This window comes from Panthera uncia, chromosome A2 (assembly GCF_023721935.1).
Source record: "Panthera uncia isolate 11264 chromosome A2, Puncia_PCG_1.0, whole genome shotgun sequence".
In the NCBI taxonomy this organism is placed as follows: domain Eukaryota; kingdom Metazoa; phylum Chordata; class Mammalia; order Carnivora; family Felidae; genus Panthera; species Panthera uncia.
Genome location: NC_064816.1, coordinates 116,959,304 through 116,985,026, shown reverse-complemented (window position 1 = coordinate 116,985,026; position 25,723 = coordinate 116,959,304). Strand labels below are relative to the sequence as shown.

The following is a 25,723-nucleotide window of genomic DNA, read 5'->3' as shown; positions in this document are numbered from 1 at the left end:
AGACTCTTAAAAACTGAGAACAAACTGAAGGTTGATGGGGGGTGGGAAGGAGGGGAGGGTGGGTGATGGGTATTGAGGAGGGCACCTTTTGGGATGAGCACTGGGTGTTGTATGGAAACCAATTTGACAATACATTTCATATATTGAAAAAAAAAAAAAAAGTCCCATGCTGTAATGATTGAACCAGCCAGGAGCCCTAAGGTGAATTATTATTTTTTTAATGTTTATTTTTCAGAGAGAGAGAGAGGGAGGGAGGGAGAGGGAGAGAATGAGAGCATATGAGTGGGGGAGGGGCAGGGAGAGAGGGACACAGAGGATCCTAAGCAGGCTCTGAGCTGTCAGCATGGAGCCCGATGCAGGGCTTGAACTCACAAACCATGAGATCATGACCTGAGCTGAAGTCGGACCCTTAACTGACTGAGCCATCCAGGTGCCCCTAAGGTGAATTATTTCTGATGGAAACACAGAAAGAAACCTTTCAAGGGGGCACAGGTTATACTATAAATCCTACAACTGCTTCTATAATTATAAAAGTATATTTTTCAGAATTATAAAATTATCAGTGGTAGGCTAACTTTGTCCTTGTCTTATCTGCCTACGCTGGCCCTCTCTCATTTCCTCTCCACCTTCCCGTCTCCTTGGAAAGACTTTAGGAATAAAAAAGTTAAAAATGGATCAAAAATATTCTGTTGTTATTCACATATTCATGCAGTCCAGATAAGATTCAAATAAAAATTTTTAAGTATTTTTTTTGTTTATTTGAGAGAGAGAGAGAGAGAGAGGCAGAGAGAGGCAGAGAGAAAGAGGGAGAGAATCCCAAACAGACTCCATGCTGGAGCCAGACACAGGACTCGATCTCATGACCGTGAGATCATGACCTGAGCTGAAACCAAGAGTCAGATGCTTAACCAACCGAGCCACCCTGGTACTCCCCATGCCCCCCTCCCCAAATTTTTTTTTAAGTCTCAAGCTTTACACATATTGGTTCTTCAAATTTTCTTGCTAAAACCAATACAGAAGAAAAAGCTGTTTGAATAATGACCTTGGTTATTAGGTTATCAGACCCACAAAGCAGGAAAGTTAAAACTTTTGACATGATGTAAATTTTTGGCTTATGAATACAGAGGTTCATTGTATATCAGAAAAGCAATAAAAGATGCAAAATGTATAGCTATGGAGTAAAAAGAAATTAAGCCTTTGGTTATAGGTTTTCTAGTTCTGTGTTTGAAGGAAACAAAATGTGTTATTTTGGTTAAGGTAGTAACTAATAAAATGTTTAAGACAATACTATAGCACAGTTATAAAGTGACATATACATATGGGATAATTGTTTTGGCTTATCTACTTGTTAAGGGAACTGCCAATTTTATGAGAATGGTAAATTCAATATATTACATGTTCATTTAACATGCTCATCAAGGTAACTATTTTAGAGCTGAATTAAAACTGTAAAACATGTTTACATGCATCTAAACAAGTATCTGGGAGGGCTTGAGAAAGGTGCATTAATGAAAGGCATACAGGGGCTCCCAGATGGCTATCAGTTAAGCATCCGACTTCGGCTCAGGTCATGATCTTGCGGTCCGTGAGTTCGAGCCCCGCGTCGGGCTCTGTGCTGAAGCTCAGAGCCTGGAGCCTGCTTCGGATTCTGTGTCTCCCTCTCTCTCTGCCTGCCCCTCCCCCATTAGTCTCACTCTCTACACCCCCCCCCCATAGGCAAACATTAAAAAGAAATTTAAACACACTGTGAGATAACTATACTTGTGGCATACTCATAAATTGTTTTAACACAAAGTTCCTTATTTTTGAAAAAGATGAAATTTCTTGTAATTATCACACCTATTGCTGCTCTTACATTAGCAACTTATTAAAATGTCCTGCATTTAAACTGATGCAGCCACTGGTGGAAAACAGGATGGCGGTTCCCCAAAAAGTTAAAAATAGAACTACCTTACAATCCAGCAATTGCACTATTTAGGTATGTACCCAAAAGATACAAAAAAGGTAATTCAATGGGAGACATGCACCCCAATGTTTATAGCAACATTATCAACAACAGCCAAACTGTGGAAAGAGACCAAGTGCCCATCAACTGATGAGTGGATAAAGATGTGTGTGTGTGTGTGTGTGTGTGTGTGTGTGTGTGTGTGTGTGTGTGATGGAATATTACTCAGCCATCAAAAAGGATGAAATCTTGCCATTTGCAATGATGTGGATGGACCTACAGAGTATTATTCTAAGCAAAATAAGTCAGTGAGAGAAAAATGCCATATTTCACTCCTGTGTGGAATTTAAGAAACAAATGAACACAGCGGGGGAAAAGATGCAAGCCAAGAAACAGGCTTTTAACTACAGACAATAAACTGATGGTCACTGGAGGGGAGGGGGGCAGGGGGATGGGTGAAATGGGTGACGGGGACTAAGGAGTGCACTTATGATGAACACTGGTGTTGGACCTAAGTGGTGAATCACTGAATTCTACACCTGAAACCAGCATTACACTGTATGTTAACTAGCTGGAATTTAAATAAAAACTTGGAAGACAAAAAAAATTCCTGCATTTAGATACTTCGTAATTAGGTTTATGTTTTGTCTCCTGGTCCACTTTTTGCCTTCCCCAATTTGAGAATAAAACTGCCCATGTGTCTTTTAAAACTACACGTTCTTTGGATATCCTGGGATTGCTACAAGGTAACCAGTGATTTGCTTCTTCATCTTTAGAAGGAAGAATACTAGAATGAACTGGATTTGTTTGGTGCTTCAGATTTTAACTCATTTGAAACTCTTCGGAGAGCTCTTTTCAGTTTTCCAGACATAGGCTAGAAGAACAAAACCTGAAAAATCCTAAGAGAAATTTTTTCCAGTGATGTAACATCAGAGAAAAAGTACCTTCAAATTTTGATGAAATAAGCCCTCCCAGGAGATCTTGAGCTCTGGAATGCTAAACCTCCGCCAGGAGCCGATGATCTTCAGATGAGGTCTGCTACCCCAAGACCTTCCGATCCAAGAGATGACACAAAGCAGGCAACTTCCACCCAGCATGGCAGAACAAGATGGATTTTCATGGCTCAACTTTTTTTTTTTTTTTTTTGCTTTCCTTCAAGTCATACTTACTACTGTACTTGGGTGCCCTCTAGCAGTCACCTAATGGTTTCACAGAATGCTTTCATACACTCTCACTGTTGCACTTTCATTCTCCCCATCTTCCTCGCGACCTAAGAAAAGGCAACACTCTTGCGTACTTCTGTCCATAGCTACTGCTCTAAATCTAACGGACTTCCAGACTGTTTTCATCCCTGACCTGAACTCAGTGACAAAAAAATTGAACACTTGACTTTTTATATACCTCAGGTTCCTTCTGGTATTTGAAGTTTCCTCGTATTTATTAACCCCAACTTCCAGTCCTTGAAAAACGGGAACACGACTTCAACAAAATACTTCTGCTGAACTCATTATAGTACAGGCCTTATAAGCTCATTTGAAGTGGGAACGAATTCTGGGGCTATCCTTGTGGCGATGCTCAGTGTGTTCTCCTCAGAGACTCTCCAGCTTGATTTGGAAGAATCTGCCTGCCTCAAGGGACAAGCAGTTGCCCCTAACATGATAAATCTTATTTATGTAATGTGGTCAATATTATTTACACTCCCAGTACAGTCTACCCTCATCTTTGTTTTAAGCCAATCTCGTTTTCACCATTCTTTTCAGCCAGTGTATCACAGTTTGTTGGATACAGCTATAGCAGGGCAGAGAGGAATATTTATAGCCTTTTATACAAACTCTTTCAGAAAATAAAAGAGGAGGAAATACTTCCCAACTCTTTTAATGAGCTCTCCATTACTCTGGTACCAAAACCAAAGATGCTGCAAGAAAACTACAGACTAATATCTCTCATGGACATAGATGCAAACAAACCCTTAACGAAGTATTAGCAAATTGAACCCAGATATAAAAGTGTAGCCCAACATTAAAAAATCCATGAAATTCATTGTATCAGTAGATTAAAAAAACCTACATGATCATTTCAGTAGATAAAAAGCATTTGATAAAATTCAATATCCATTTGTGATAAATCTTTTTGGGAAAGAGGAACAGAAGGCAACTTCCTCAATATTATATAAAGGGCATCCACAACAAACCTAATAGTGAAAGGCTGAATGCTTTCCCTTTAAGTTCAAGAACAAGCAAGGTTCTCAGCTTTTGGGGCTTCTAATCAAATCCTACTGGAGACCCTGGGCAATGTAATAAGAGAAAAGGAAAGAAGGGAGGAGGAAGGGAGGGAGGAGCAAACAATAAAGAAAACAGGAAGTAAATAAAACACAGTTTAGAAAGGAAGAAGTAATTTCTATTTGTGGACAGTATGATTGGGTATACAGAAAACAATAAAGAATCTACAAAAAAGCTACCAGTGAGTTTAAGATCACAGGATGCAAAGTCGATGCACAAAAATTAATTTTTATATAATAGTAAACTGGAGAACAGTAACATTTTTAGTAACACTAAGAACCATGAAATACATAGGTATAAATCTATCAAATTATATGCAAGATTTATATGTGTAAAAGTATAAATTACTGAAGACATCTTAAAAAACTAAACTAAATGGAGATACTGTGTTCATTCGTCAGAAGACTCAATACTATTAAGACTGTAACAACTGACTTATAGATTCAATGGAATCCCAGTGAAAATCCCAGTAAGTAACTGACAGGCTGATTCTAAAATTTCTATAGAGGGGTGCCTGAGTGGCAGTTGGTTAAGCATCCGACTTTGGCTCAGGTCCGTGATCTCATGGTTCATGGGTTCGAGCCATGCGTTGGGCTCTATGTTGACAGGTCAGAGCCTGGAGCCTGTTTCAGATTCTGTGTCTCCCTCTCTCTCTACCCCTCCCCCCGCTCCCAGTGTGTGTGTGTGTGTGTGTGTGTGTGTGTGTGTGTGTGTGTGTGTGTCTCAAAAATAAATATTGAAAAAATAATTCTCAAGATTCACTAATTTAAAAAAAAAACACCAGTCTTTTAAAAATGTAGGAGTTTCCCACTTCATTTTTGAAGATGCTATATAGCCAGCAAATAAGAATACGAAAATGCTCAACATCATTTATCATCAGGGAAATGGAAATAAAGAAAACAGGGATACACACCATACACCCAGTAACAACAAGAACAAAAACAAAAACAAAACAAAACAAAACAGGCAAAGCGAAGACATATCAACAATCAACCCCCCTAACAACACTGAGTTCTGGTGAGGCTGTGAACCACCTGCAATGCCTGTACATTGTGGAAGGGATGAAAATGGTGCTGCCACTTTGAAAAACTGTTTGGCGGTTTCTTATAAAGTGAACATGTGATTATCATACAACCCAGCAATCCTACTCCTAGAAATACGCCCAAGAGAAATGAAATCTGTTCACACACAAAAACCTTTTGGTGAAAGTTAACAGCAGCTTTATTTGTCATCAGTAAAAATCGGAAACAACCCAAATCTCCTTCACCTGGTAAATGGATGAACAAAACGTGATACATTCATACAATGGATTACTACTCACCGATTAAAAGGATCAAACTACGGATACATACAACAACATGGATAAATCTCAAATGATTATGCTAAGTGAAAGAAGTGGGCTCAAAATCTACATATCATAGGTGATTTCAGTCATAGGCCATTGTTTAAAACACATCCCTAGGGAAGAAACCAGACCAGCAGTTGCCAGGGGCTTGGGGAGCACAGGGAACTTTTTGGGGTAATGGAACTGTTTTATACCTTGTGTGGATGGGTACGTGAGAACACCCATTTGTCAAAATTCATACAACTGCACACTGAAAAGGGTGAACTTGACTTTATGTAAATTATCTCATTAACCTTAAAAAAAAAAAAATGACCATTACAATAACTGGTCTATGCACTCTGTGTTTTCCAAAGTTGATTCTCGTTCACCATCAGGTTGTTTGCATAGCTTGCAATCATCTTTATTGCTTGCTGGATATTAACCCTGAAAAAGCAATGGCTTGGGATGAGTCTTCTTCCAGAGATCTTGAGCTGCTGTTAAGTTCATATTCGGAGAATCCTGGTCCATCCAGCTACGCATACTTGGAAGGGCTGAACTTCGGGAAAGCGCATCTGCCCAAACCGCCCAGGGAAATCGCCTTTTCTATTTCTTTTCCTCACCTGCTCCAAGAGCAGCAAGACAGTCCTCTTGACAGCTCACAACGGCGTAGCTTTGTCGTTGTTCTAATGTTCCATTTTCCTCCTTTGTTACAGACTCTCATCCCAAAACTGACCTGGCAGTTCCTATTTTTTCCTTTCTTCCTTCTTTCTTAAATCCAACATTTTATTATTATGTTTAGTCACTCATCACCAGAAACTGAAGTCCAAAAATGTTTTTATTAAGTAACGGGTGTATATGGTAAAAATTCAAATCTTACAGAAGCGTACAAGAAAAAAGCCTCCTCACTGCCCCCACGTACCTGACGCTAGCCCCACCCAAACCTACTCCTTAGAAGTCCTAATACTCTGGGTTTTAGTCTGGGTTTAGTTCTTCTGAGAGTCACAACCTCCAACTCTCCAATGAAGATCCTTCTCTCTCTGCTTCTTGGTTCATAAACTCCGGTGTAAAAAGATAATAGCCCTTACACTAGATTTGCCTCTTTGTCACACCTCCAGTATGTTAGTCTTATTATTTAGCCTTCTGAGAGCCCACTACATGCCAGGTGGTGTTGTAGACCCATGCATGCGATAGTGAACAAAACTCATGGACTAACCTGACTTCACAGCACTTCGATTCTAGAAGGACAAAGAGCGACAATAAACAAACACAAAATCTGTCGGACAGGTATTCTAGAAAAAGAATAAAAAGCAGGGTAAGGAAAATAGGGAATACGGGGGCAAGGGCAGATCAGTGAGCTTGGCCTTTCTAACTTCTCTACAAACTTCTGGAGCCAGGAATCCTGATAGTCATACTTGCAATTTCAAGTTCAGTCACCTACCACTGGTTTGCTCTTGGGCAAATCACTTAACCTCAAGTTTCCTCATCTATGAATGAGGATGAAAATACCTTCCTGATAGGGTTCTTGTAAGGATCAAGATAATTGTGCTGAGCACAATGGCTGGCACTCAGTGAATACACCAAAATACGACTTATCACTTTAATTAGCACAATGACACAACACAAAACCCTGAAAAAAGAACAATCAAAAGGCCTATGTGAACAGCTTAGTTTTATTTTTATCATTATTAGGTGTTGGTCACTATGCCCCAGCATGACTGCAGTTTTATTTTATATTGAATTCTATTCCTCTATTGCCTTGTGATTTCTAGTTTCAGAGATACTGGTGGATAACTTTCACATTTTTTTTAATGTTTTTTATTTTTATTTTTTTAATGTTTACTTTTGAGACAGAGCATGAGCGAGGGAGGGGCAGAGAGAGAAGACGACACACACCCTGAAGCAGGCTCCAGGCTCTGAACTGTCAGCACAGAGTCCGACATGGGGCTCGAACCCAGGAACCATGAGATCATGTCCTGAGAAAGTCTGACGCTTAACTGACTGAGCCACCCAGGCACCCCGTTTGTTTATTTTTGAGCGACAGAGCACAAGCAGGGGGAGGAGCAGAGAGAGAGGGAGACAGAGAATCTGAAGCAGGCTCCAGGCTCTGAGCTGTCAGCACAGAGCCCCAATGGCTTGAACCCACAAACTGTGAGATCATGACCTGAGCTGAAGTCAGACGCTTAACCGACTGAACCACCCAGGCACCCCTCTTTCATATATTTCAACAAAAGTTGACACATCCAAAAATTACCACAAGGATATACTCTAAATCACAGTCACTGTCAACTATTTATGGAGTGGCTACTATGCACCAGAATCAGCTCTAGGTTCTGGGGATATAGCAATGAACAAAACAGAAAAGATCCCTGCTCTTATGGAATCCGCATTCCAATGGGAGAGACAATGAGCAAACAAACACGATGAGATCAGATAGTACTAAGTGCTATGAAGAAAATTACGGAAGAGGAGTGTGTTCTTCATGAGATGGAGTGATCAGGGATTGTACTTTATGAAGACAGGGTAGTCAGAGACAGCCTATCTGAGGAAGTGACGTTTATGCAAAGATCAGAACAATGAGAAGAGTGTAAATATTATATATAAAAAACTGTTATCTCACCATTATTTTGTATTCCAGCATCAACTGGCACAATGAGACTTTAAAAGCTTAAGTAGATGCTTCTGCAAAAAATAATGCAAAAATCCACCTACTAAGACACTTATTACTCAAACATATTGTGCCAAACAAAAAGCTCTATAATTTTTTTAAAGTTGCATTTTAAGAGATGGATTAAATATTTAAATATATTTAGAAAGGAAATTATATATAAAAGCACCAGGAGAAAATACAAGCAAATACTTATATAAACTTAAGATGGGTAAAATCCCTTTATTTAAAACAAAATTTTAATGTTTATTTTTGAGAGGAGAGACACACAGCATGAGTGGGGGAGGGGCAGAGAGAGAGACAGAAAGACAGAGAGACAGATGGACAGACAGAATCTGAAGCAGGTTCCAGGCTCTGAGCTGTCAGCACAGAGCCCAATTTGGGGCTCCGACTCATGAACTGCAAGGATCACGACCTAGGCCGAAGTTGGATGCTTAACGGAGAAACCCAGGCGCCCCCTTTTTTAAAAAAAAATTTTAATGTTTATTTTTGAGAGAGAGACAGAGCACGAGCTGGGGAGGGTGGATGAGTAAAATCCTTTTAAACATGACCACGAAAGTCAAAAACATAAAAGGGGGCACCGGGTGGCTCTGTTGGTTAAATGTCAGACTTTGGCTCAGGTCACAATCTCATGGTTTGTGGGCTCAAGTCCCGCATCGGGCTCTGCACCCACAGTGTGGAGCCTGCTTGGGATTTTCTCTCTTTCTCTCTTTCTCTCTCCGCCCCTCCCCTACTCTTTCTCAAAATAAGTAAATAAACAACAACAAAATAAACAAAGGCCAAAATTAATAAATGTGACTATTTTAAAAATGTTGAACAGAAGGAAAGCAAAACAACCCTAAGAAAAAATACTACCATAAATTAGATTCAAAGTGAAATGAAAAGCTAATAAACACATTTGTAATGTATATTAAAAAACTAATAGTCTTAACACTTAAAAATATCTTAAACCACTAAGGAAAAAAAACCCCAAAACAACCAGCAATAGTCATAAACAAATAATTTGCAAGGAAACACAAATGGCCAGTACACTAATGAAAAGATGCTTAACTATAGTTATAATGAAAGAAATGCAATGAAAACTGAGTTTGTGCTTATCAGAATAGCAGGGGTGGAAACACAGCAATAAAATTCAGTTTTGCTCAAAGTACAGAGAAACTTGAACTCCCATGTCAAGAGTGTAACATAGAAACAGCTTAAAATTTTAACAATAAAAGTGTAAAGGAAATCATAAATATCCTAATAGTACTATATCATCAATATTGTGAAGATTTGTACTTAATGACAAAAGTATTTATGATATACTGTTGAACGTGCCCGAAAGAGAGCATGTTTGGTGTGACATTACATATGTTAAATTAGGTTTATACAGATTGGTAAGTGGGGGTATAGTCACCAAAGACTAATGGTGATTATCTATACACAATGGGATTTGAAGTAATAGTACTTTTTCTTTGTGTAAGTACTTACATATTTACTTTTGGAGCTGTCCCAAAGAAGGAATTTTAGAAAGCTATACTAACTGGACAGTTAGCTAACAATTCACATATTTCCCAGCAATCATCAATATGCTTTGAGTTTTCACCCTGCCACACAAGGGAAAGGGGAGTGGGTGTAAAGATCTCCCAAGCCAAGATTATGGTCAACTCTAATAAGGGAAAAATGCCCAGTCGAGAGCTTTCCTATCATTTGTATGATGGCATCATTTCCTTGTATGCAAAAATGTTAAAGCTGCCTAATATTTTACAAACTGGCATTACCTAATCTTTAGTTCAAGTGACAAGAAAAACTTCCACTTCTAAGCCAAGAACACTTCCCCGTTCTAAAACATATTACAAAAATACAGTTATCAAGATTATAGTTTGGTACAGACATAAGGATAGACATAGATCAATGGAATAAAATTAAGAGTTGTGAAACAAACCCATACATTTATCTTCAATTGAATTTCGACAAGGGAGGCAAGATAGTTCAATGGGGTGAAGAATAATGGTCTTTTCAAAAATGGTGTCGCAACAACAACATCCACATGTAAAAGAATGAAGTTGGACTGTTACACCTCATATTATACACAAAATTAATTCCAAATGGATCAAAGACCTAATGTAAGGGCTAAAATTATGAAACTCTTAGAAGAAAACTTTTATATCAGCGTAAATCTTTGTAACTTTGGATTAGGCGATGGTTTCTTAGATGCCACCTAAAACACGAGCAGCCAAAGACAAAAATTTAGATAAACTGGACTTCATCAAAATTAAAAACTTTTGTGCTTGCAAAGGTCACTACCAAAAAAAAGTCAAAGACAATGCACAGAATGGGAGAAAATATTTGCAAATCATATCTGACAAAAGTCTAGAATCAAGAACATATTAAAAAAATTCTTAAAACGCAGTAATAAAAAGACAAATAATTTTAAAGTGGGGAAAGAATCTGAACAGGCATTTCTCCAAAGATCCACAAATGGCCAATAAGCAAATGAAAAGACACCGAACATAATTAGTCATGGAAATGCAAAGCCACGAGATATCACTTCATAGCCACTAGGTTAGCTATGTTAAAAAAGATGGACAAACACCAGTGTCAGTGAGGATGTGGAGAAATTAAAACCTTTACATATTTGTGGTGGGAATGTAAAATAATGAAACCACTTTGGAAAAAGTTTGGCAGTTTTCACAAAGTTAAACACAAAGCTGCCATACATATGACCCAACAATTCTACTATTGGGTATATGCCCACGGTAACTGAAGATATGTTCACAAAAAGATGTGTGCTCAAATAAAGGCTCATAGCAGCAGTATTCAGGGTAGCCAAAAAGCGGAAACCACCCAAATATCCAGCAAGAAAATGTGATGTATCCATACAATACTATTTAGGTATCTAAAAAAATTAAGCACTGATACCCATTACAGCATGGATAAACCTTGAGAATATTGCACTAAGTGAAAGAAACCAGACACAATAGGACACGTATTGTATGATTCCATTTAATGAAGTATCCAGAATACGCAGATTTAAAGAGAGACAAGTAGAATAGTGATTACCAAGAGAAAGGCGATGGGGAGGGAGGGAAGAATGGAGCATGACTACTGATGGGCAGGGATTTCTTTTTGGACTGCTGTATATGTTCTCAAATTAAACAATGGTGACCTTGTGAATATTCTAAAAGCACTGAATTGTACCTTTCAAAATGGTGGATTTTATAGTATGTAAATAGTCTCAACTATAAAGTTTTTACATGGGGCGGGGAGGGCCCCTGGGTGGCTCAGTTGGTTAAGCGTCTGACTCTTGATTTCAGCTCAGGTCACGATCTCATGGTTTGTGGGTCTGAGCCCCACAATGGGCTCCATGTTGACAGCATGGAACCTGTTTGGGATTTTCTCTCTCCCTCTCACCCTGCCCCTCCCCCACTCTCTCAAAATAAACTTTCAAAAAAAAAAAAAAAAAGAAAAGAAATCTTATAAGGGCACCTGGGTGGCTCAGTTGGTTAAGTGCCCAACTCTTAGTTTCGGCTCAGGTCATGATCCCAGGGTTGTAAGATGGAGCCCCGCATGAAGCACCATGCTCAGCGAAAAGCCTGCTTAAGATTCTCTCTCTCCCTCTTCCTCTGCTCCTCCCCTGCTCATGCTCTCTCTCAAAAAAAAAAACCAAAAAACTGAAAACAAAACACATAAAACATAAAAGTTTTTTTACAAAGAATGATGGCAAACTTCTTGCCTGAAGCTACTGTATGATAGAAGATAATGGGAGAGTATCTTTAAAGTACTAAAAGACAAAAAGAAAAAAAAAATGATGATCTAGAATTCTAGGCCCAGAAAAAGTTGGTTTCAAAACTGAAAACAATGCTTTCAAAACTTTTATAAATACACAGTAATCAAGATAATGTAATATATATAGGTCGATGGAACAAAAATGAGCCCAGAAACGGACCTGCACATATAAAGCTTTTTGATTTTCAACAAAGATACCAAGTTAATTCAATGGTCATTAGAACAAACAATCTGGAACAAACTGGAGAGTCATATGGATAACCATGAACATCAATATATACCTTCACACAATATACACAAAAATTGACTTGAGTTGTATCACAGATCCAAATGTAAGAGTGACAGAGAAAACCTCTGTGACTTTGTATTTGGCAAAAATTTCTCAAACAGGACTAAAAGCATAAACAGGAAAACAAAAAACTAATAAACTAGACTTCAGCAAAATTTAAAACTTTTGCTCTTTCAAAACCACTGTTAAGAAATTGAAAAGGCAAGCCATAGACCGAAGGTATTTGCAAATCATACGTCTGATAAAAATATTTGCATGCAGAGCATATAAAGAACTCTTACAACCCAATTTAAAAATAAGGAGCCCCATGAGACTTTGGGAATAACTGGGAAACAAGTATGGCACATTTTCTCCCCAGAAAGTAGTGAAAAACATTGAGAAAACTGTTGAAACAATGATTTTAGAACTTTGGAAAATGACCAAAGGCGTGCAACAAACAGAAACGTTTACTCCAGAAGACCTACCGATCCTTAGTAAAAAACAGTGTGAATCTGGCATTTTAGCCCAGAGCAGTTTCCCCGCCCTTCTGCCCCACACATAACCCCCCCCACAGCCTCCCAAGTTCTGGGGCGTTATAGTTCCACCGGAGAGGGGCAGGCTGTGGGAACCTGCAGCCTCCTTGCTGGAGCGGGGGCTCAACTGCTTTTGGAGCAAAATGTGGGAAAAACTCACGGTCAGAGGTATTGCTGGCGACATCAATGCTAGTGGCAGACAGGGAAGGCCAACATGGTAGCTGGCCTGAGGTTAAGATACTGATGGCAGCAAGCAACAGGTAAGCAGAACCGTGGAAATTTAACACAGTGATCTGGGGATAAGAGTAAGCCTCCACCGTATCCCAGGATGGGAAGGTATGTACGAATGCATGCATATAACCTAGCAAGACTCCTTCTAGGTACTTACCCAAGACACATGAAAAACATGTCCACACAAACACGTGAAGGTGAATGTTCATAGTGGCATCATTCATAATAGCCAAAAAAGTGGAAACAATCCAAATTTCCATCAGCTGGTGAGTGAACCAAAGTGGTATATCCATACAACAGAAAACTGTTCAGCAAAAATAAGAATTACTAACACATCATTTGCAATGACATGGATAGAGCTAGAGGGTATAATGCTAAGTGAAATAAGTTGGTCAGAGAAAGACAAATACCATGGGATTTCACTCATATGTGGAATTCAAGAAACAACACAAAGAGCAAAGGGGAAAAGCAGTGGGGGGGGGGGGGGGGGAGAAAGAGAGAGGGGCAAACCAAGAAACAGACTCTTAACTGTTGAGAACTGATGGTTACCAGAGGGGAGGTAGGTGGGCAGATGGGTGAAACAGGCGATGAGGATTAAGGAGAGCATCTGATGTGATGTGCAGCAGGGATATATGCAAGTGTCGAATCACTACATTGTACACCTGAAACTAATGTTACACTGTATGTTAACCAACTAGAATTTAAATAAAAACTTAAAATTACTAACACACGCTAGACACGGAGGAACCTGAGAACACATTAAATGACTGGATTCTGTGGTATGTAAATCATACCTCAGCCAAACTGTTAAAAGTGATGGGATAAAGATCTGATTAGACCTTTCGCCAAAGAAAATACACAGGAGCAACAAGTGTTAAGCTGGGAATGTTATTAGTGGTTACGTAAATTCAAATTAAATCGTGAGATACCACTATGCATCCACTAGAGTGGCCAAAATTCAAAACACTGACAGTATCAAATGTTGGCAATAATGTAGGGGAAACCATATACGGTACTGGTGAGAATGTAAAATGGTACAGCCACTTTGGAAAACTGTTTGGCAGTTATCTTAGAAACGGAAACAAATATTTACCTTGTGACGCCGTTATTCCATTCCTATTTATTCAAGATAAATGAAATCACATGTTGCCATCAAGATTTAGAGATCAATGTTCACAGTCCCTTCATTCATAACAGCCCAAACTAGAAATAGCCGAGGTGTCCACCCATGGGTTGGTGGATGACGAACTGTGGAGTATATTCATACAATGAATGTAGTATGAGTGAATGTACTATATTCATACAATACTCAGCAATAAAAAGGAACCGACTCAAGCAGTAACGTTGATGCCTTTCACAGATACGCTGAGCAACACAAGCCTTACACAAATGTTTTCATTTACTCTACAGCGACACAGCGGATCAATGGCTGCCTAGGGGCTGAGGGTGGATGGGTGGGAACAAGGTGTAAAGGGGCCTGTGGTACCTTCTGAGGGGTGATGGAAATGTTCTCTATCCTGGCTATGGTGACAGCACAGGTGTATGTATGTGTCCAAGCCCATCAGACCGGACACTTACAAAGAGTGTTTTGTTGTACGTAAACTATCACTTACTGGAGTTGCTTTTAAAAGGCCGTGAAGAAAAAAATCTGATTAGGAATAAATAGATCCCCACTCTTATTGAGAAAACAGGCCTCTAAAAAGCCAGAAATGCGCTAACTCATCTGTCTGGCTGTCTCCACTGCAATCCTAGTGTGCTTAGTACTTTCATCTGTTTTCACCTGTTTTAGCAGCACTGACACGGCCCAGGGTCTGGCACAAGCGTAAAACTGTGAACAGATGCACAGATAAAGTATTTCCCAGTGACTTTAATAATCGTACTCCTTGAGAGGACAACAAATGCTTATTCAAGAATGAGGTTTCACACAGCTGTGTTATTTACATACTTGCTATGTCACGCCTGATCACCAGCTTTTGCTAAAACTACGGAACCATAAGCTCCCTAAGGGCAGAAACTCGCTTTTCCCCGTCAATGTACATGCAGTGTCTCACACAGTATCTTGCATCTATCAAGTGTTCAAAAAACACAGGCTAAGTGAATGACCCAACACTTCACTCACCCCGCATTCCAGTTCAAGCAACTGCCACATATTCTTCAGGCCGAGAAGACTTCAAGATTATCAACAGAACTCTAAGAACGAAAATCAGACTACAGCTACTCACATGCTCACATGCAGTGACCTACAGGCGCTCTCTAGTGATCGATGTCAGCGCAGCAGAACGCGATTTCTGAACTGTTAACTGCCACATTTTTCATGCCTTGCGTTTCTGGTTGTTTATGGCAACTTCGTGAATCACTGGGAGCTGCTGCTTCAGTAGGGAGAGACGATAAGCATAAGACAAAGACATCAAGGCTCAATTTTGATGTCCAAGATTTTTTAATGCCGAGGGAAGAAAGAGGAACCTAAAAGGTAACTTTTGATTTGTCAGAGCCACATTCTGGAGGCAGAAAGGGCTTTTAGCAATTTGCCAACTTGGGTGCGCAACATAAAAGAAATCATCGAGGACCTCAGCCTGGCTCCATCAGGCAGTTTATTCTACGAACCAGTGAGATGGGAAGAATGGGCAATGATAGAGGATAGTTCTCTCACTCAAAAAGAGCCAAAAGTTTGATCGAGTCTCTTTCCTAAGAGAACCGGAGGTAATGTAGCTAGATCTTGGCTGTAGAGGTCTACGACAGGCCTGGCACTTTCCTCTCCAATGGCTGACACTCTGGGGAATGTGTGAGAAAACCCTAAAGTTGTACCCTGGCTGTGCAACAGGATCACACCACAACTGTTAACTTAGCATCTCTGGCGTGGGGTCAGGCCTTATTATTATTTTTATTCATTTTTGAGAGGGAGGAAGGAGAGAATCCCAAGCAGGCTCCCCACTATCAATGTAAAGTCCAACGTGGGGCTCAATCTCACAAATCACGAGATCATGACCTGAGCTGAAATCAAGAGTCAGACACTTAGTCAACAGAGCCACCCAGGCACCCCAAGGCCTTAATAATTTTTTTTGAAAAAACTGTCCTCCCTTCCTACCTCCTGAGTTGATCTAATGTTCAGCCAAGTGTTAAGGATTACCGACGTACGGGGACCCCACAGCTGAAGAGTGCAGTACCTGTCTTCCACGGTACAGCCATCCTCGTGTGTAAACTCCCTGGCAATTCCACCACTGACTCCTTTTCACAGGGCGCTTGAGCACAGAATTCCCCACACAAACCAGGGAGCAGCTTACTGAAGACAGCTCAGACTTCACTACTGGTAACTCTCAAAGCTAGATTTTGAAGAGTCTGTTCTGTGAATGAGTGTCTGGTGGACAAGTTTTGCAGTTTAAGCACGAATGTGATACAAAGTTAACTATCGCTAGAAGGCCTGAAACTCATGCAACTGTCCCTGCAGAGCTCAACACAGGGGACAAGTCGGACTGGAGCTATTCATCAGCACTGCTCACAATTCCCGTGGGTCATCACAAACACACCAGCTCAGATATTCGGAGCTTGTGTGTTCGTACCCAAACACTGTAGTCATAACAAAAGCTAGTGGCATCTGGGAAAGCAAACAGAGGTTCCTTAGACTTTCAACCTTTTCAAGGTATTTCCAGCCTCTTTCACTGAAAAAATTAGGAAACTCTGACTCCATTTAGTAATGACATAGGACCAGCTCTGCTCATGCAGTCCTTAATTAACTTTCTGAGACCCAGGTCTTTACCAAGTTGGATTTATAAGACCTTTAAAAACATTTAGGTGAGGATAGATTGGAATGGAAAACCAAACTCCCAGGCTCATATAAGACCTATCAGCCATTGGTCACATAAGGCTGGTGAGCACTTAAATGCCGCTATTTCCGAGTACAGATATGGTATAAAATATACATCAGATTTCAAAGACTGAAAAATATCTAAAATCTCACTGATAATTTCTATACTGATTACATGCTAAAATGACAATAGTTTGGATATTTAAATACCCTAAGGCCTTTAGCCTTCACAATGTTTGAGCTCCAAAAATGAACTATATACTATTTGACTTCCTTGATGGATATCCTCCGAATATTTGGATAATGAATATCCTTAACATTTACAGACTTGATAACATTTCAACATTTCAGTTATAAATGAGCTACTTTATTTTTTTATTTAAAAAAAATTTTTTTTAAACGTTTATTCATTTTTGAGACAGAGAGAGACAGAGCATTAATGGGGGAAGGTCAGAGAGCAAGGGAGACACAGAATCTGAAACAGGCTCCAGGCTCTGAGCGGTCAGCACAGAGCCCGACACCGGGCTCGAACTCACGGACTGCGAGATCATGACCTGAGCCGAAGTCGGACGCCCAACCGACTGAGCCACCCAGGTGCCTGTAAACGAGCTACTTTAAAACGTTATGACAGTTATTTGACATTTTTCTGAAATACAAATTTACACTGTTAATGCTAAACAGTTTTGTTTTCAGTTATCCAGACACTAAATTATCAAGCCAGTCAGAAAGGCTTCAAGTCTTTCATTTTAAATGTTCACTTATTTTTGAGACAGAGAGAGCGCACAAGCAGGGGAGGGGCAGAGAGAGAGGGAGGGAGGAAAGGATCCAAAGTGGGCTCTGTGCTGACAGCAGAGAGCCTGACCTCATCAACGGTGAGATCATGACCTAAGCTAAAGTTGGTGGCTTAACCGACTGAGCTACCCAGGCACCCGAAGGATTTAAGTCTTAAACTGACTTTGTTGTATTTTTTGGTCAAGTACTTTTTAATGCTGATAAAATAATGAACATTGAATTCATGAATTCATGGAAAAGAACCAGAGAAATAAGGCACTATATGGCGGAATGGTCTTATAATTACAGCATCAGTATGATATTGCAGAAAAATTATTTTCATTTTATGTGAGAAATCAAATCTTAAATCATGCAGTAATACTTATGTTTTTTATTTTTTTTATTTCTTACATTTTAGGACAAGTCCCTCTAAGGTGTTAAGTTTCTACTATTCTCACAGATCTTGCTTTGTAGGAATTCCTGGTCTAGGAAGTTCCAAGTTATCTACAGGTTTATCTTTGAACCAATTTGGAGAAACCTGTGAAAGTCTGGTGTTCCTACAGATATGTTGTATTAGATTAGGGAATCTGTGGGGGAGTCCTTGACCTAATATAATACAAGGATGTCCCAAGGTTTCTGCTGCTTCTCCAGGAACTAAATATAAGCTTATCAGTCATCTTTCTCTGTCTGCTAAACAAAGATAATCATAGTGCACCACGGGCAACCCATAGCCTTCCAGGAACCAATAAGCCTCTTCTGGAATACTCTACTTCCAACAATAGCTTACTTCTGTTGTGAATGTCTGAGAAGACTGGCATAATGAAAAGAGTTTGGGACAAATGAACCAGAGAAAACCTCATGAATGCTTCAGAATGCATTTCAGCACTTCACTAGATAAAGCTGGGAAAGCATGGCCCTATTCCAACAGGTATTGGATGTTAAGGGGGAATATGGGGGTGGGGGGAGTTGCTGGGAGAAGGCCCAACTCAACCGACCTAGAAGTCATTGCACTAGAAAAGTGTACCTTACTTATCGCATGAACTTACTGCCCTTTCTAACAGTGTTGGCAACATTTGTATCTAGAGCACTCCTAAACCTTCTCTCTTTCTCGCTTTCTCACAACTTGCCAACTGTCTGGCTTCTCTCTCAAGGCTCTGCCTCCTATTTCAGATCTAATTTATGTTAGAGTCGGTAATCTTTCTCTCTGGTTCTCCAGGGAGTATTTCTGGCATAATCAGCTTTCCCCAAGTGGAAATATTCTGTCCTTAAGAGTCAACCCTCCAAGCTGTGGCAAAAGGACAGACGGGAGTTGTCCTGGTCTTGTCCTTCATCCTCACATCTGAATGACTACTGAAGTGGAGTTCATTTTGCTCTCAAAACTTGTAAGTGCCTCCATCTTTCTTTTTCCTATTGTCACTCCTTTGGTTTTGTCCCTCATTATCTTGCTTGAACTGCTATAAATTTTCCAACAAAGTCTCTCTGCCTGTAGTTTCATTCTTCTGTATGGGTAAATTGGTCTTTTTCCTGTTTAAAACCCTTGAATTGTAGTCTGGGACGTATATCCCTTCGTGATTTGCCACCTGCTTGCCTCTCTAGACATAGCAACTCTCCAAGAATGTCCTGCTTGTGTGTGCTATGCTTTCTGCCTTAGGCTTACTTCCCACTCCACAAGTCCTTTTATCCATACCCCCTGGAGCTATGTATGATCTATTTGTTCTTAAAGACTTAATCATTCTCTTGCCTAGTCTCATGACCTATGGTCTAATGACCATATGCATCTTGTGTATAAGTCTATAATAACAATTATTACAACTTATTATAGGTTTGCTCACTTATTTGCTTCACCCACTAAAGTTTAATTAAGGTCTCAGAGGCTAGCTATCTTGGATTTCTGTATTCTTGGTCCATAACAGTCCATAAAACCAAGTCTGCTTAATACATACTTGCTGAAAAGAGTCAATCTTTAAGCAAGAACAGAATCTACAATGCCCTCTATTATATACAGAGGTTTCTTAAATGTGTCAGCTAAAGGTTTAAGACATTACTTCTACACCTCGTGACTGAAGAGAATGACAAAAGTTATTTATTTATAGATAAGCACAAATATTTTTATCATCTTTAACCACCACTAACATCATGAAGTGCTTGCTGTGTGTCTGTTGCATATGTGCACCTTCCCAATTAACCCTCACAACAACCTGGAGGTAGGCAGTTTTTTTTTTTGTTTTTTTTTTTTTTTTACCTCTTTTTATAGGCAAAGGCAAGGCACAGAGGAGTTAAGCATCTCGCCCAATGTCACAAAGATAGCAAAACTGGGCAGTCTGGCCCCAGAACCCATGTTCTTAACCACTCTGCTACAAAGCTCAATACCTCTTACACATCATGAAACCTGTACTTCAAAAGATCAATTACTCCTTTTTCAAAAACATGATGGAATGTTACTAAATACAGTCTAAATTTTTAAAGTTATGATTACACATTGACAGACCACCCCACCCCAAAACTTAATAGCTCTACTACAATCATATTTCAATTAAAAAACTTACAAATAGGTTTCACAGTAGAAATTTCAAAGTACATTTTTACTCCTGGTTAAGGTAATGAAGACCTCTTTCTTTGTTCATTACCATTACGTAATTTCTCAAGCTATTGTAGATTTTTAACTTAATGGGTATACAAAAATAGATAAAGAAACTGTGACAACAGTTAATTCATGGTAACCTTTCAGCAATCAGGTAATTCTCAGTTTTATTATAATGTACTGTCAATTTCTAGGCATTACAGTGGATATGACAAATTTCCTTGAAAGCATTCTCTTATGTTATACTTCTAAATAACAGGATAATTTGGCAAGATCATTCGGAAGTTTTATTTATTAAAATATCAATCATGAATTGTTCCATTTTAGTTTAGAACATACTAATACAAGTTGTTCCTAATACATTTTCTAGATTTCTTCTGATGGATGCTTTTGATGCCTTATTTAACAGGAAAATACTTTCTACTAGAGGAAATTAAGAGGTATTACAGAAGAGTTGTTGAAACCATGAACAAACCAATGGAAATAAATACTATTACTGTGATGTTCTTTAAAAAAAAAACACTCATATAATCATTGGAAAGAAATAAAATGAAATGGACTTCTGTAATAAAGACCAATATCATCATCAAATTCCAAAATATCTCTTGATCTCCCTACAGGGTCTGTTAACTGTATTCTATGCACACACGTGCTCAAAATGCTAATGACTAATAACATAACCTTTTCAAGATGCTAGCACCAGGGTCACTGGTAACAGGGCACAGGCAGAACTGTAAGTTTATAAACATAAACCATCAGTCAATCTCAGCATATCAAATCAAAAGGGAAGGCATGAGAATTTAATAATAGGAGAAATCAGTCACTTCTGATTCTAAGACTTGCAGTCTTGACAGCGGCCTCACAGTCCAGGGCAGAGCTAGGAGGCACAATGTTGGTTAATCAAATACTGCAATCTTACTTTGAAATTTTTCATTTCTGAGATGTGAGTTTATGCCATACTGCTCTTTGCTTCCCTATAAACAACTAACAATTTATCTTATTGTTAGCCGTTGGTCTAAAATTAATGATGGCTTAAGCTTAACATCTGAAAATACACCAACTCCCCTTAGTCATACTGCATTTTCAGCTAAAACTTAATATGAATATATCTGGTTTTCTTCAATGCCTTTAGTTCTTTCCAGAGAATCAGCTGAACTTCAAAGACCAGGTATTTCCCATTCAATTCAGGAATTCTGTGATGGAAAAAGAACATTCAGTTTCCCAGCTTCAACACAGCATTCCCAGAATATGGCACTCAAAGTACTGCCTGAGTAAATTATTACCAAAAGTTTTACCTATTCAGCTGTTCATGAATAAGAATCACTACTAGGAGTATACCAAGTAGCAATTTCCTCTAAACAAAACAAAACAAAACAAAACAAAACAAAACAAAACAAGTAGCAATTTAGTATCAGAATGAAAAAGTCTGGATACAGAGGAATAGAACAGTAAAACATAATTTAACTATTGTCATTCACAATATAGTAAAGAAAAAAATCAGAAGTTACGCACTTCAAAAAAGAGGGGAGTGATGGGGTCAAAGATAAAAGTATCAGCATGCTAAAATTTTTTTTTTTTTTTTAACTTAGAAAATACCTGTACAAGAACAAGGGACATTTCACATTTAACACACTGTCAATATGCATTGAGTTCACCTCAGGATAAATCAAACTGCAAGAAAATGGCCCAAATGAACTAGAAGATTTCCGGCAGCTCACAGACTGTACTCACAATTAATAAGCAACATTTACCTCTATGAAGTCTTACAAAGTTCATCTGATTTATATGGAAACTCCTCTGTGAAAAAATAGGATGATTTGGATATTATTATCAATGCATAAAAGGGATGTCAATCAGATGATAAATTCAATTATTCTTGAATTTTTAAAGAGTTTCATGCTTTGCTCAAATGTAGCTTACTTTTAGGAAATTTCTCTTCTTCAGCTCTCCAAGTTAGTGAATAAGATTAGGTAATATTTACATTTAATTTACTGTCTTTTCATTTAAAGACATTTCTCTTAGTCTTGCTATAGTATGTTAATTTAAATAATTGCCCTTAAACTTCACTATACCCAAATTGGGAAGGTAAAATAAACTTTGAAAAGGAATCTGCCATTTTCACTAATAATTTGTTAACCTGAAATCTTTTCAAAATACATATTGAAAATATGCTGACAGTGATCCTCAGGCATTTCGTTTGGGCTACATTCTAATAAAGTATTTAGTGGTGAGAACAGAAATAACTGTGTATCACTTAAAAGAAACAGAAGATTTGCACAAAGAAACCAAAACCCATATAGCATGCAAGAGTTAACAATATGGCCTTTTAAATGTTGTTCAGCTACCACAAAAAAAATCGGTTATAGAATTCATTACTTATATTTCAATCACAAACACTGCTCTTAAAACACGATCTATATCAGATTTATAACCAGATCTGAAAAACATAGATTAAGACTAGGTTTAGCTAATTTCTCTGGCAAAAAACCCAAAGACAGGATAATTTTACTATCTCTTATACATTCCAGCAATAACAATAACAAAATTCAAAAAGCCAGATCAAAGTAAAACGAGTCAAAATTGGCAATAAACCCATTACGAAGAGTGGCACTAAAGTGAAATTTCAGAACATATTGCTTTCTATTTACGCAAGTGCGATCTCATTTTAAAACGTGTATTTACAAAAATTCTGGAAGGCTATCAATCACCAACTTGATAGCTAGGTTTTCAATCTTTATTTTGTCTCCATAATATTCAGTTGTCAGTAGTTTCAAGCAACATATTTAAATATCTAATGTGATTTTTATATCCTACTTACACTATTCAGTGTCCACATACAGATACACAAATATTGTAAGTGACATTATGTAGAATATTATAATATTTTCCAGAGTAGCAATTTTGACTTTGAATAATAACCAGAGCATCTGGGCATAAAAACATTTTCAATTCCTAAATTCTTCTTTCTGGGGAGTCATTGATGGAGACTGAACCTAAAGTAAAAAATGCTAACCTCTATCAATTTTAACACAAAAGGGCTGCTATAAACAGATTTTAAGTAAGTACTGTTCTAGACAAATATAATAATCAAGGAGCACTTGAACTAACAAACACTGAACTTTCTTCTGCTGTAGCTGCTGCAGCACAGAACCGTAGGTCAGAGGCTGAGCGAGAGAGGCTGATATGGAACAGGACACAGAAGGAAAAGAACTAAAGTCTGTAAAATTAAAAAGTCAATGAGTAAATCACATAACAGAAAATCAACTTCCAGAAGAATATTAATGCGTCGCTACCACAGCTAGAGTTAAGCTGTGCCTTTAAGAACGGAAGACAACAAAACAATTCTTACCATAACAATATACCAGTAGTAGGAAAAAAATGAATCATTCACAAAATACTCTAAGAGGTCTTTCCCGGGGTGAGCGGGTACATGTGTTATGTGTGGAAGCTTACAAAATTAAAAATGTGAAACAAAATGGATTCATACTAAGATTTCATGGTAACAGAAGAAAACTGAAGGAAAGATTTTCCGTGAGGGAAGAGTATTTCCCATAACTGGTTTAAAAAGCACCTATGAAACAAACCGTGCTGTCAGCCGTCACAATGGAGGTTTGGGACGCTTTTGTCAATTGCAGCATAACAAAAGGCATTTCACAGCATAACTTTAGGGAAAATGTTATCTGCTCTGGAATCACACAGAAAGCAATGAAAAACCCTTTCAATTGTTTCTAAAACACCAATTTTTCTGGGTAGCAGCAGTTGCTCCTGCACGTGCCCTTTCAAAAAATAAGAAACAGAAGCAGAATAGGGAAAAATTTTGAGAGTAAGAGTAGCAGCATTAAATAGAAAAGCAAATACTTAAATACGTTAAAGAAAGCCTAAAATAAGGAAACAGTACTGTGCAACTTTCAATTATACCAAGTAAAGTGCACTGCTTAAATGTTCACTGATAACATTTTCCCTGTATGTTGAAAATATGAAATCTACTTATTGGTATCTTTTTAGATTAGAAAAAAAAAAAAAAAAAGACATTCACTATTGTAGCCTGATAGCTCTCTTCCAGTATTTTGTAACCATTCAGATGTATTTTGTGGGAATATTTATTCACATAATTTTGCTTAATACATTTCTTTCTACACAAGACTGAATTTAAAAGTCTATTATCTATAACATTTTCAATTACAGTAATAACACATTAATAAATTATAAATTAACAAAATCTTCATATTTGCTTTAAAAAATCATTTATCAAACACTAACTTCCAGATTATCTGGAAAATTAAAGATGCAAATTGCTATAAATCTGGCATCCCAATTAAATTCTGATTTTTAAAAGTATATAAAATGTCCCTCAAGTTATTCCAAGTTCCACTCAAGAAAATTTTACCTTACCCTTTTCATAAGTTACTAAGTTTACAACCTGCTAAACATTCTACCCAAATGTGGGGAAACTGTCTGGAGATGCAAAGCACAATGAAATAATTACATGAAAAGAACAAACAAAAATACCCGTTAAAACAAAGTTATTATAGCTGGCAGCACTTAAAATTGGTAATTTGTATTTTTTAAAAAGTTGCATAGCTGCAAGATGATTCATTACTGATTAACTACTGAGCAGTTTTACTTAAGAGGAAATAACACGTGTAATAAATTGCAATTCAATAGACAATCTTAGCCTTAGTTCATTAAAATGTAATTATGTAACTTGATTTACTCTTTGGACTGCATTCTGATAATGTTAAACCTTGAATTTAAAATACTAACATATTTTAGCTCTCCTATGCAGAAGTCTATTTTCTACTCATAGGAGAAAAAATAGAAGAACTTGAGATCATGGTCTACATTCAGAAAATGTTTTACTGCTTGATTTCATTTCTTGGTTTCACATTTAAGACTTTAATTTATAGGAAGTACATTATGTGGTCTTCAGTTTAAGAACAGATGAATACAGAAGCATCATGTAGGGGAAAATAAAGTGACCCCAAACAAGAAAAAAACAAGTCAAACACAACTAGTTGCGCAGCTCTAGAGAACTTAATAAAATCAACTTTTAAATCAGTTAACTTTGGCGTCTGAATACAAAATGTTTATCAGTATTACCTATGTAGATGACTAGTAAGGGAGGTGCAGCATTTTCAAAATCCCTGTGTGTCCTCTATATGCATGTTTGGTACACTGAGTTCTGTGGCAACTGCCCTCTCTTCAGCAGGGTTTCTCCCCGTGTGATTGTCCATCTCTGCGTTACCAAGTCTCACAGAACTCAGATCTCTGGCTGAGTATGCCTGCAGTTTTGTTTTTCTTTTTCCAGAGACAGATCCTCATCTCCTCTCAGTTTTTCAAGCATCTTGAAAACACAAGAAAACCTGTGGGGAAGCAGACACATGAAGTTCAAGCAGTGGTTCATAATACTAATACAAATCAAAATACAACATCCATTTCCCCAGGAACACTGCTTTAGTTGCTGTAAGTTTTCATACATTTACTTACTATTCTGAAAACTCATGAAATCAATGTTCTGCAAAAGAACAGGTAAAGGACACAGCAGGACCAGTTAAA

At 38.1% G+C, this 25,723-nt stretch overlaps 1 protein-coding gene across 1 annotated transcript in view; it reads right to left on the bottom strand.

Annotated features, from left to right (window-relative positions):
- Positions 1-5,421: 5,421 nt before the first annotated feature.
- Positions 5,422-25,723, bottom strand: part of ZNRF2 (zinc and ring finger 2) — a 120,516-nt gene continuing 100,214 nt past the window's right edge. The window contains 1 exon segment of the mRNA XM_049641649.1: positions 5,422-25,530. The gene's annotated coding sequence lies outside the window, so the exon portion shown is untranslated.